The sequence below is a fragment of the Poecilia mexicana genome, unplaced genomic scaffold (genome assembly GCF_051168715.1).
Source record: "Poecilia mexicana isolate PSO_F unplaced genomic scaffold, ASM5116871v1 scaffold_8, whole genome shotgun sequence".
Lineage (NCBI taxonomy): Eukaryota > Metazoa > Chordata > Actinopteri > Cyprinodontiformes > Poeciliidae > Poecilia > Poecilia mexicana.
The window spans coordinates 16,156,876-16,169,021 of NW_028263377.1; the positions used below are offsets into that span (position 1 = coordinate 16,156,876).

Consider the following 12,146-nt stretch of genomic DNA (forward strand, 5'->3'; position numbering starts at 1 on the left):
ACAGAAGCTATTTTGGCCTGTTTCAGAAAATACAATACAAAACAGGAGCTACAAAATCCTTTTATTTTACCAGCTTACATTACAACTATGACACAAAAAAGCAAAGCTCGTGTCAAAAGACAAGGAAGCAGGAAAGACATTGCAAAAAAAATAAAAACTACTTACACCACTGGGGACTTTTTTCACCTTTTGTCTCATTAAAACCACAAATGTATTTCAATGAGATTTTATATCATATACTCACACAAAATAGTGCATCATTACAGAGTTTTCTTCAGGTCAGCCTCCCATGAGTAAAATGCTTTATACCAAATTCACTGGAATTACATCAGGGACTCTATCAACTGCATGGCTTGTGGAAAGTCTCTTAATGCAATTTGTAGCTAGAAGTTATTTAAGGATAAACACAATTAGGAATATTTTTTTCCCACTTCAAAAATCATGCACTACTATATGTAAAAAGGAAAGTATAAACATAAGAAATATCCAACAAAATACATTATTCATAATGTGAGAAACTGAAAAAGTCCAAGGGATATGCAAACGTTTGCAAGGTGCTAAATTTACACTGAAACAACAACATCATTTCCTGGCACCCCCTCTCGTGCTAAAAACAACCAAATTTTGCAACTATGGGTTTCTTTTTTCCAAGAGTACAAATCATTAAATGCAAACATCTTACAGCACAAATGTTGTACTTTTTTTTTTTTTACCTCTTTCTCTCCAGCATTGAGTGGTTTTCCTAAGCAAATACAACCCACACTGCTTTATGATGAGAACTATAAACACAAAGTCTTGGACTTATGCCTAAGCTGGAGGCAAAATGGAAGTAAAAGAATATAATTAAAAACATTCAGATTCAGGTAGCCATTGTGACTGCTGAGCTACCAACTGAGTGAGCATTGTTTTGCAGACTCCTGCACTGAACAGGATGACCACCCAGGTGTTTTATAGGTAAAGGGAGTTGGTAGGTGATGGACGTAGGACCTACACACAAACAAAGGAAAACATGAATATAGATTTTCCCATAGCTTGGAGCTGTTGTGTGATGTTCCACGCCAACAACACAAACCCATAAAACAGCACCACTCCCCTCATGCTGGCAAAATTTGTTCAGTTTTATCAGAGAAAAGACTTATTTTGGTGAATTACGAGATGCAACAAACCCACTCAATGATATCACTAAATTAAACTCTCCCTGCCTACGAAGATGCTTGTAAAATTTACCCTTCGGCCAAACTATTATGACCCCCTCTAATATACTGATACTAATTGGTCATCATTAGCCATGAGGGAAGAATAAAAGCTTCTGGGTGTGACCTGGGATACTTCAAACTGGACTTTTAGCAATGGATGTTTTTGTCCTCTGGGTTGTAAGGAGGGACATTGTGGATTAGGTTTGCTTCAGTAGAAGCAATTAGAGACTATTAAATTAAATTGTCAATTAACTGTGGCCTTTTTGGTGCAGGTTTCCCTAGCCTGTGTCAGGCCTGATTACTTCCTAACTTACAGAATCAAGAAATTACATACATAGGACCTTTTCAACAGTAGAAACAGGCTAAAAGATCTAGAAAAGCAACACATGTCAGTCTCTAAACACATTCAAGGACAGGATTCAAAGTGGTTGAGATCCATCAGTGCAGAAAGATTGACTTTAACTTATTGCAAATGATTGACGGCAACAAACTGCTAATAAACTAATGACATTTTCTCCTTTATAAATTAAATAAATTTGAAAAATGCTTTTTTGTATATACACTCGTAGTATTTATCTGATATAAAAATTTGTTTAATGATCTAAAATATTCAAATGTGAGCTAAATCTCAACACAGACAGGGAGAAAATACTTTTTCAAGACCCTTAAGCCTACTGTGTCTAATAGTTCAGGCAAAGTAAGAAAAAAAACAAATATGGAGATTGTGCATCTTAACGCAGTTGAAACAAATCAAGAATGCTTTTGTCCAATATAAAGGGTTTGTTTGTACTCTTTAGTCTGTTTCTGTTCCTTCTTTAGTTATATTATTCTTTGTTGTGTTGAGCTTTTAGATAATTTATGCCTCTGGGGCTTACCTTTCAACTAATCATCAAATCTCACATTAAATTCATACCACACCGCTAAGAGGTCACCATAACAGGTTCAAGGGACGAGTTTCCTGCTGACTGAAAGTCATCGTGAAATTAATTACACATTTCTTTTACAATATTCTTTCTTCACCTGTAACTGTCGGCCAAAAATCTATGCGCACTGGCCCAGGTAATAAGGAGCTTTTGTATTTTCTCTAAACCCCTCAGTCCATCATCCCTCCCTCTCACTTGCCCATTTTTCAGTCGACCACAGCACAGATGACCTTTCCGTAACCTCAAACCACCTCTTCAGCTAGAGAAACTATTTATACTTCATACTTTGTGAAAAAAAAATTACAGAAAAAAAAAACAACAACAAAGTGAAGCATCCAGCTAATTATGAAGTATGAAAGAATACAATCCAAACCACATCTTCAAAATTTAAAAAAAATATATAACTATTCAGGGAAGTAAAAATGAATAAAACTGTGTTTTCAAATGTTTCAATACATTAAGTATTTATTTTACTAAATGAAGAGGAAGATTTATACTTTTATGACTCTGCATTTATGTTCTGTTCTAACAAGGAAAGGCAAAGAAGAGTAAATGGAGGGGGGGGGGAAGCTGAGCAAAGAAAAGAAAAATATAGCACCACTTTGTTTTTGGATCAGATTCTCTGGCTCCAGTTTTTGGCCCTCGGCTCGTTTCCCCCCAGCTCTTGGCACATTCCACCTTCCCTCCATCTAAATCTTTCTGAGGAACTAATAATAATGGATGAAGGGTGGTGTGCCACCGGTTCCTCTCAAGCTATATAGCTGCCAGTGTGTGCCAGCAGATGGCCTGAATGCTGCTGCAGCAAAGGAAAACGGCACTGAGCGGGGAAAGATGAGAAGTCAGAAAGAAAGAAAAACAGGAAAAGAAAGCAGAGGAAGAATTTGACTTTGGTTAGTTTCTGGCAGCATTCATTGACAGGCACACATGCAATTCATTTCACATGCTCAAGATTATTAAATATAAAAACAAATGCATCACAGAGATTTTTTTCTACCAGAATGTACTTTTAATGGTCTTTTTCAGTCATTTCTGATGCAAGTACAACGCAGACTGACGTTTAAGTTTAAAATGCTGCAGCACATTATGAATTAGTTCTGTGTTAATGCATCGAAAAGATTAATGGAGCCCTCAACTTGTACCAGTAAGCTTTATGGGGCTAACATAGCGGCGTATTTGATTTGTTGGCGAGTTTATGTGGCATCTGATTCAGTTTCACCTCTTTAAGTAACTATTCAGGTAGAGCAGCGTTATGTTTTGTTTTCATGGACTTTTACCTCACCACTATCATTGCGGACACAGTGGCTTATATTAAACAATGACCAGCTTTCATTGAAAGCTGAAATGTACTCAATTTTAATTATCTTGATAAAATAATTGCTTTATCGTTGCACAACAAATTTACAGAAACGTGAGCACACATTAGGAATAATTGGTGACTGCAAACTAAAGATAAGTTTCGTCTCTGCAGTGACATATATTCACACAAAACTGCAGTTTTGCACTTCTGGCATCTCATTAAAAACAGTTTGACCCACAGAAACTGTATAATGGAAGATTTTAGCACTTTTGAAACCATGACTTTTAATTTTTTATTTCACTGGTATATCTTGACACCTGTGGCTAGCCTATGATATAGTTTCATTAAAAACGTGATCAGTTTAATAAGGGTAAGCCTATTTTTCCTGCAGCTACTCTCAGTAGAATGCATTCATTTAATAAGTCAGGACCTCTAAAAAGGTGGGGTCAGCTGCCACGCAAGCTGTGGTATAAAATAAATTAAAACCAAGTACAGAGAGACTTTATAGCGCCTGTTTATTTATAGTATACGAAGCATTTATTTTACTTTTGCTTCAGCAAAATGAAGGTCGTTTGCTTATCTGTTGTAATATTTTGATTCTACAACTGAACCAGAAAACCACACCACAAAAACCATCAAACCCCAGTAGGAACTTCAAGTTTAAAGTTCCATATTCTAAATCATGATGGTTTGGGAAAGTTTGTTTTGCCATAAATAAGGAAGCCAAGTTGGAAGGTAACCATCTACGAAATCATGTACAATAAAAAAGCAGCGGATGGAAAGAATTATCTGAGAATTAAAGAGGTGGAGTGATGATGAAATGGGAGGACCGATCCGGGGGGAAGGGTGCTGCTGCAGGCTGAGTTGAAGCAGGGCCACGTGCGCTGATAACTTTATCTCTCATTGAAAACATCCTAACGACAGGCTCTGAGGGGGCAGCTGTCGAGGTGTCAAGTAGGTGTGTGCGTGTGTTAGTGCAGAAATAAATTGCTAAAAAAAAAAAACACAACTAAATAGAAACACCTGCCATGTCTTGGAAAGCACCAAACGTGTGTCATTTCGAAGGAATGGAGGGATGGTGAGTGGGTGGATTTTATTTATTCAGGAAAGCATAAGCAAATGAGTAATATGGTATTAATGAAAAGGGTTGGGGCCTGCCAGAGAGAGGTTATAACGGGTGAGAGGAGTGGAGATAGTGCACGGAGCTCTAGTCTGCACCAAGCATGCGCAAAGATCCTAATAAGCTCCATAAGGCTGGCAGAAGCAGCAGTTAACCGAGGCTAAAACCTAAAACACATTCATTTTGTTACCAGGACTGATGCAATAAATCGACAGTAACAAATGGGATGCAGTCTGATTAGAAGTCTGAGGATGCATTTCATGACAGTAGATATGATTATGGAAGATGAAGCAGATGTTGGATTGATTTGTATTGTCAGAAACAGCAGAGGTAAGTGTAGGGTGAACTTTGATTTTTTTGGTGAATTATCAGTCTTCTGTTAAATAATAACCTTTCTTCCCTATAACAATTGCAGCTTGTGACTCTTTTACTTAAGTAATTTTAGGTAGATGAATTTGGGGGAAAAAATTTTACCATTTTCAGAGTTTTTTTTTTTTTTTTTAAATAATAAATGAGGTGTTAAAGCGGCTGGTGACCAGAATTTACTAGACCTGATCAGAAACTCCAAAATAATGTGAAATTCTTAAATTTGTTGTACCACACACTACAACAGTATTTGGTGTGGAAGTTCTTACTAAGTGAGGAAGACTAAAAGAAAAGTTTTCAAAATAAAGTTACAGAAAGCTGATAGAATATAAGAGGAAACCTTAATTTTTACTGGATGCCTGTAGTTTTGTCAGGCAGTGAGACCCAGAGGGAGAAAGACCGTAAGCAGATAACAGTAAGGCTAGACATATTAGAGAAAAGCTCTTCTATTTTATCCAATTTGACTTTCAACTGATGTCATCGAACATGCTGGATTTGGAAATGTTTGCAACCTTTTGGAAATCTTAGTATTTTAACACACCCCAGGATGCTAATAACGCTAATCATCTCAAACAAGCTGATAACTAGCTGTAGCACTACTGCAAAAACAGTGCAGTGATTTTTCTTTGTTTTTAAACTGTTGTAAAATAACCATAAAACTTAATTTTATGTTTTTTCGCAGCTCTGAAAGAAAAATCTGAATCAGAACAAATTGGCATCATCAAAGCAATAAAACAGAAACGGAAACAGAACAAAAAATTGCAATCAGTACTTCCATACTTTTCATTATTACCTCACAAGCATCATCTTAGTAGGATGCCATTCTTAGCAATCTTTGTGTGTTGCTGCATTGCAACATTTTACAGTACTGCAAACATAAAAACTAAAACAACTGATTTATCACATTTACTTTTATGACAACTAAACCATAAAACTATTGTAAATGGGCCCGTTTCAAAAGCCTTTGGTTATTCATATAGTGCTTTGTTGTTTGCCAGGATCCCTAAACCTCACAATTTTCAGCCAGTCATTCAAGTCCAAGATAAAAAATAAAAAAAAACATAAAAAAATCCAAGTGAAAATAATTGGGGTGCTGGCTTTGTTTCCGAGTTGTCTAAAATTCGTTTGCTTGTTTACAGTTCTGCTGCATTTTCATAGCGTATTTTATTACATATAACTGTGTAAGCACTTTTACAGGCTAGAAAAGCTGAAAAAAATAAAAAAGCCTCAAGGCAGAGAAAGCCTGAAAAGGAAACCCATATATTATTTACTGAAATCAGCATTCAGTCAGAAGGCATAATGGGAGAGATCTCAGTTGCAATGACACAATGCAGCAACTGAGCTGCATAATCACTGCTTGTAAGTACAACACGGGCGAGGAGGATCGTCTTGCAAAGGAGACTCATCAGAAAAAAAGCCTGAAAACAAAACTGAACTTCTGTAAAAGGATGCACAACTCACAGCATCCCCTGAATGAACACACTGGAATCACAACAACAATAGGGGATCTGATCTGATAAAGTCACTCCCAATTAAATTAGCCACTGCGTGGGGTCTGTTCTGCAGAAACATCCCAGATAATTAAAACAATACCACTCAGCTCTACTGCATCTCACCAGATCAGCAAAGTCTCTGCTAACGCAGCAGAAAACACACTTGCACTATCCGCAAATATGTGCACACCAAGGAAAGCTGAAGGAGTGATCTATGGTTGCTTGTGATAGGTTGCCAAGTAGTAATGCAGGATTAAGGTCAGGTGAACAGTTTAGGGTGCTATTAAACACCTTTAATAACAACTGTTCAAAGTACAACTATTGCTAAACACTAAAAAAAAAAAAAAGGCCTAAAACATAAAAGCTACAGTTGCGATCAAAGGTTTGAAGATTCGATCTAAATACGTAATAAAAACCACATGAGGCTTTCGTTCCATGTATGAATCTGTTCCTGATCAAAGCTTGGGAGTTATCTGATGGAAACAAAACCAAAATTACAACCCAAATTCCCCTGATCAACAGCTGAATTAGGATGACACACAACCCCATGGCATCGCTAATCTTTCCTTTCAGCGGGAGGGGAAAGCAATAACAGTGGGCGAGTTTAATTGGGTGTTTCTTCTTATTGTTTTTCCATTTGACTTTTTCCTAATAACATAGAAACGTTTAAGAGCTTAAAAACTCCCCAAAAACACTGCAGTGCAACGTGCAGACGCAGAGGCGTAGTGCCTATATCATGGGAGTAGCACTCTGGAAACTCTCTCCAAAGCCTTTTGGTTCAACAATTCAGGACCCTCTACACATCCCTCAATACTCCAGCAGACATTCATCAAACACTGCTGTGTACACATCCTGCATAACATTCAAACTAGACTTGCATCACGACCATGCAATGTATACACATCTGCGGATCCCACTGTGTTTGTGGCTGGAGCTCCTGTGTAATCTCAAAATGAGCTTGAGCTTTTGCTTTAACGTGGGTGGGCATATTTTTATCAAAGGAAAAAAAAAAAAGCCTTTTACAAACAGGTAGCAGCACCAAAAACACACAATCAATTCCCGGGACTGTAAATCTGGCTCCTGTTTAGTGAAATTAGTTTAACATATTTCTTTCCGACTGTCTCTGTAGGGAGTGAAGGGTGGTGACAGGCACAGATTATGTGCTTGTAATCCTTTTCATCACAGTACGCACTCAGAGTGTCTGTGAGATAAACGCTGTGATCTCCATCCTCTGCGTATGGTTCCTTGAAAAACCATCGTAGTCCTGGAACCTTACCAGACTTCGTTACAGCGCCTAAAAAAGGTTTTCACTCCTTCACTCTTTTTTTTTTTTTTACTGCTTTTACAAATCAATAACAAGCAGCAAAATGTCATGGGGTATGAATACTTTTGCAAGTAGATTCTTCAGCTGAATATGATAATTAAGCAAGCTGCCTTTTTACTGTGTCGATTATCGTTTCTCCAATGCAGATATTTGTTACGATGAAGATAAGAAAAACAGCCCGATTCAAATTTATTATTTTGAGAGAGCAAACGGCGCAAGCGCCGAGTCCGACTGAGGCGATTCGGTTTCCTTTCAACATCAAGCCCAAGCAGAAACATTCATTGGCAGAACATAATGACCAACTCCCATCTTAACGCTGCCAGAGGGCCGAGGCCAGCTGAACTCTGACCCCTGCCTCAGGCGTCCACTTCTGGCCAACAAACACCTGTTTGTTTTCTTGCTTGCTCGGACCCCCCTGGAGGAGAAGCTGTGTTGGAGAGAGAGATTATTGCTACACTCAAACACTAAACGCTGATCTTTAAATCCCGTCTGCAGGGAGGGCCTGGACACTCGCAGGTGTTTGAGTCCTGATTAGTGGTGACGCGGTGGATGAGTAGCAGAGCCGGATGAGGATGATTGCTTTAAAGGTTGTTGTCTGGTAATTAGAGCGCTGGCTTATGTCTCCTGACCAGTCAGAACTGATGGCGTTCAAACAGATTCTCAGATTTGTTCTGAACACTAAACTTGTTATATATTAGTAGAGATTATTTGAGCTCAGATATTTTTCCATCCCTTGTCGACTACCATGTTCAATCTGATGAGTCACAATGAAGTGGTTTCTAAAGCAACCCGATGCCTGAAGTGTAAGGATCTAAGGGTGTAGTCAATTCTATGTATTTTTATAACTGAATAGGATTTTTTCCCCCCCCTTTTTGGGATGACAGTCGTCTTGAATTGGTGGTATAAAAATCAACCTTTTAATTCATGGCAATTTATGTTTAAGCATTCATGAAAATGATCAGATTAGTAAATTAATAAATTAAATTATGTTTAAAAGCTGTCTTATGTGGTATTAGTTGAGGGCAGAGAACCAAATTATTGCAAGGCAACAAAAAATTAAGGCAAGCCAGTTTTATTATGTGCATCCATCAAAAACAACCAAAGCCAAAGTGTTTTAATCATCAGGGGTCCCCAAACTTTTTCCTGCGAGGGCCACATAACTGTTCCCTTCTCTGGTCGGGGGCCGGTCTTAGTTTTTCGAGAAAGAAACCTTAGAAAACTTTTGTTGACGGGGGGGTGGGGGGGGGGGTGGTTGGTTATGGATTACTGCCGACGACATATTCGCGTTTGTAGATAGATTTTTACCCAGAATGCAAATGGAAAAAAAACCGTGAGCGAAACGGTGACTGGTACTGACTAGTATATATTCCATTGAGGGAAACTAAGTTTCATATCTGCTCAAGAGCCCCCCTGGTGGTTGAAGAAAAATCCACATATATATGAAAAAAAACACTGAATGCTCTCTGGTATTGTTCAGGGGGCCGGACCAAATGAGGAGGCGGGCCGGATCCGGTATTGTTCAGGGGGCCGGACCAAATGAGGAGGCGGGCCGGATTCGGCCCGCGGGCCGTAGTTTGGGGACCCCTGGTTTTAATAAACATATAAGTTATGAAAGTGTAAAGAAAAAGAATGAATGAAAACAAGTAGATTCTGGTACAGTAAATGGTCATCTTCTGTCTAAGCTGTGAAACGTTATAAAGATTTAGATCTGTATTCTTATGATGAGTACATGTTGATTGTAGATGCTAAAAACTGGAATGCATCCATCTGGACCATCGATATGGTGTAAGTAGTTACAAGGCTCTCACACATTTTCCTTTTATTTCAAAACTTCCAGCTCTTTCAGGCTCATGTTTTCAGATTCATCGATAAATCTGCGACCACATTTATGGAAGATGTTTCCACAGAGGTGAGGCTTTAAAAGAGAAACCAGAACAAACACACTGGAAGGACGGAAACAATGTTTAACAATGATAATCAGAGTCAAGAAATTTCAATAAATGCTTTATTTTTCGCTATAGTTTGTAAACCTAGAAATGTTGGCATCAAATTCCAAACATTTCCAGACAACGAAAGAACCCTATAGTCATCCATCCATCTTCTCTACAGCCTAAATGGACCCAGCGCGTGTGCAGGGGTACATCCTGGTGTGTGCCAGGCTGGGTGGCTCTGCGCTCGCTGCAGCACAGTAAGCATCACCGCAAAAGACAAACATAAACAAGGTCACCCGCGAGGCAGGCGGAAGCCGCGTGCCTGTGTGGGTGCCTGCCAGCCTGGGTTGTGGCCTAGGGGGCGTGGGTGCTGCAGCTGAGCGCCCACAGACACCTCAAGTCAATGAGTGCACCTCAGTGGAAAGTCTGCATCAGCCCACAGACATCCCACTGGGGCTACAGGGAAGGTAGCGATCCACCAGGATACCAGCCCCCCTCCACCCTCCACTTCTCAGGCAACCGCAGGATAAATGTATCCTCCATGAGAAGAGGAAAATGGCTCCACTGTGGGGAAGGAAGGCAGAATAATAAGTACGATATAAAGACATTAAAGCATCAGTGGATAAATTAGGGTTGAATCTGGAAACAAACATCTGCAAAATAAAATAAAGGATGACGCCTGAAGAGTAAAAACAAGATATCTGGGGGTCTGAAGAATGGCTGAAGTCCCAGAAATTTAAGGGAGGGGAGGTGGTCTCTCTCCCCGTCTTACTAAACCACTATGTATTTTCCTTCATAAGGGTTATAATTTACACAAACCCACTAAAGGTCAGGAAGAAGGCGTGTTGTGCCAACTCCATCCCAGAATCTATGATGTTTTTCTTCTTAATTTTCCTTTCAATCCCTTTTCTCTCTGCTGTCGCTCTTCTTTCCTGGTCTCATCTTAAACTTTACAGTTTTCCAAGGACCTTCTTAGATAATTATGGTAATTTCAGCTCGAGATGGTCATAATTATTTCTGGTAGATTATTTAGAACAATGCATTTCTAAGCAATATGGACTGTAAGCTGCTTTTCACATCTGTGATGTTAAAAGTAATGACTGAGATAAAGAGGTTAAGTTTTAAAGTGTGGATGGATATGCAGTGTATTGAAACATGGTCAGTATTTCACTTGCATTTAAAAAAGCAGGCAGAGTGACCCCAGTTTGGAATACCAATAAATGTAAATGAAGGAGTGAAACAAAGTTATTTAAATTATTTATTCCCTTCAGTATGCAAGCTGGTGTAGAGGCAAAGAGAATGACTTTATAAAAATTCCAGATGTGTTGTTTTTCCCTCCTAAACTATTTAGATGCAGAGTAAAACACATCAACTTTGCACATATCATAACGTGGAAAACCCTTGCCACCGAATGTCCTGCTTATGTTTCATGAAATGAAACCCTGGAAGCAGCTTAGGCAGAATTAATTTTAACAAGAACCAGCCTCAGCTTTAATTGGTTTATAAAAATAATTTCTTGAAAGTAAAGAAAGATGGAAAATAAACCGCCAAGCAAAACTTTTTGTACATTTTGAGCCTCTTCGCATTTCGTCACATTCACAACCACAAACTTTAAGATATGTGGTCGGGAGGTTTTATGTGACAAATCAATTCAAAGTGCATAATTTTGCATGATGCAACACGATAAGGGATACAAGGCACTTTTACAGTGATGTGAAGTAACTATTTTCAGCCTGTAGTGTTTTACACATAGGTCAGAACAACTTCCCCCAAGGTTTTTAGGGGATGCAGCACAGAAGGACTATATTTACAATTTAAGTGACTTCTGAAGGAAATCGGCTGTGTTTGATGTTGTATGCGGGTTTTTTGCGTTAAGTTTCATAGTAGTTTTCAGGTGATCCTTGTGAAAAGACAGAAAACAATCCGTCAGTCCACAGCTGTGAGTTCTCACAGCTTTACAGCTCAACTGGGCCATGGACTGACCATGATGGCCAGCATGTGTAGGTAACAGTGAAGAAGAATAGGGTGCACTTCATCACTGTGACTGGAAGTTAAGTTGTGACAGTTTTCCCCCACTAGGTTTGTGTTTTTCTCAGTCCAGTGCTAGTGAAAGGTTTGTTCCCACCCCCCAGGTGGGACTGAGATAAAGAGCCTGCAGCCCCACAGCTTTGTCCACTTGGACGGTCAGGAAACAAGTGTCTGAAATATTCCCCCTAACCCCAAGTGGCTCTCTTTTCTCCATGCTGTTTTTGTTTTTTCTGGTGAAAAACACTTGGCATTGCTCGCTCATCTACGTAGTTGAAAGATAAAAATAAATAAATAAATAAATAAAAAATTGTTGGGAAGGAAAAGCAGTAGGCACAGGAAGGCACCGATGCTCGAATTACCAGGCGAACATAACACAAAAAATGTGAAACAAAAGCACAAGTGAGAGTTTTGTAGATGACAGAGAAAAGATCCAGACAACTTTAGTGATTTCACTGAGCTGAACAGAAA

General features: G+C 39.0%; 1 protein-coding gene across 1 annotated transcript in view; it reads right to left on the reverse strand.

Moving 5' to 3' along the window:
• Nucleotides 1-12,146, reverse strand: part of coro7 (coronin 7) — a 106,727-nt gene that overhangs the window by 48,766 nt on the left and 45,815 nt on the right. The gene's annotated exons all lie outside the window — the stretch shown is intronic.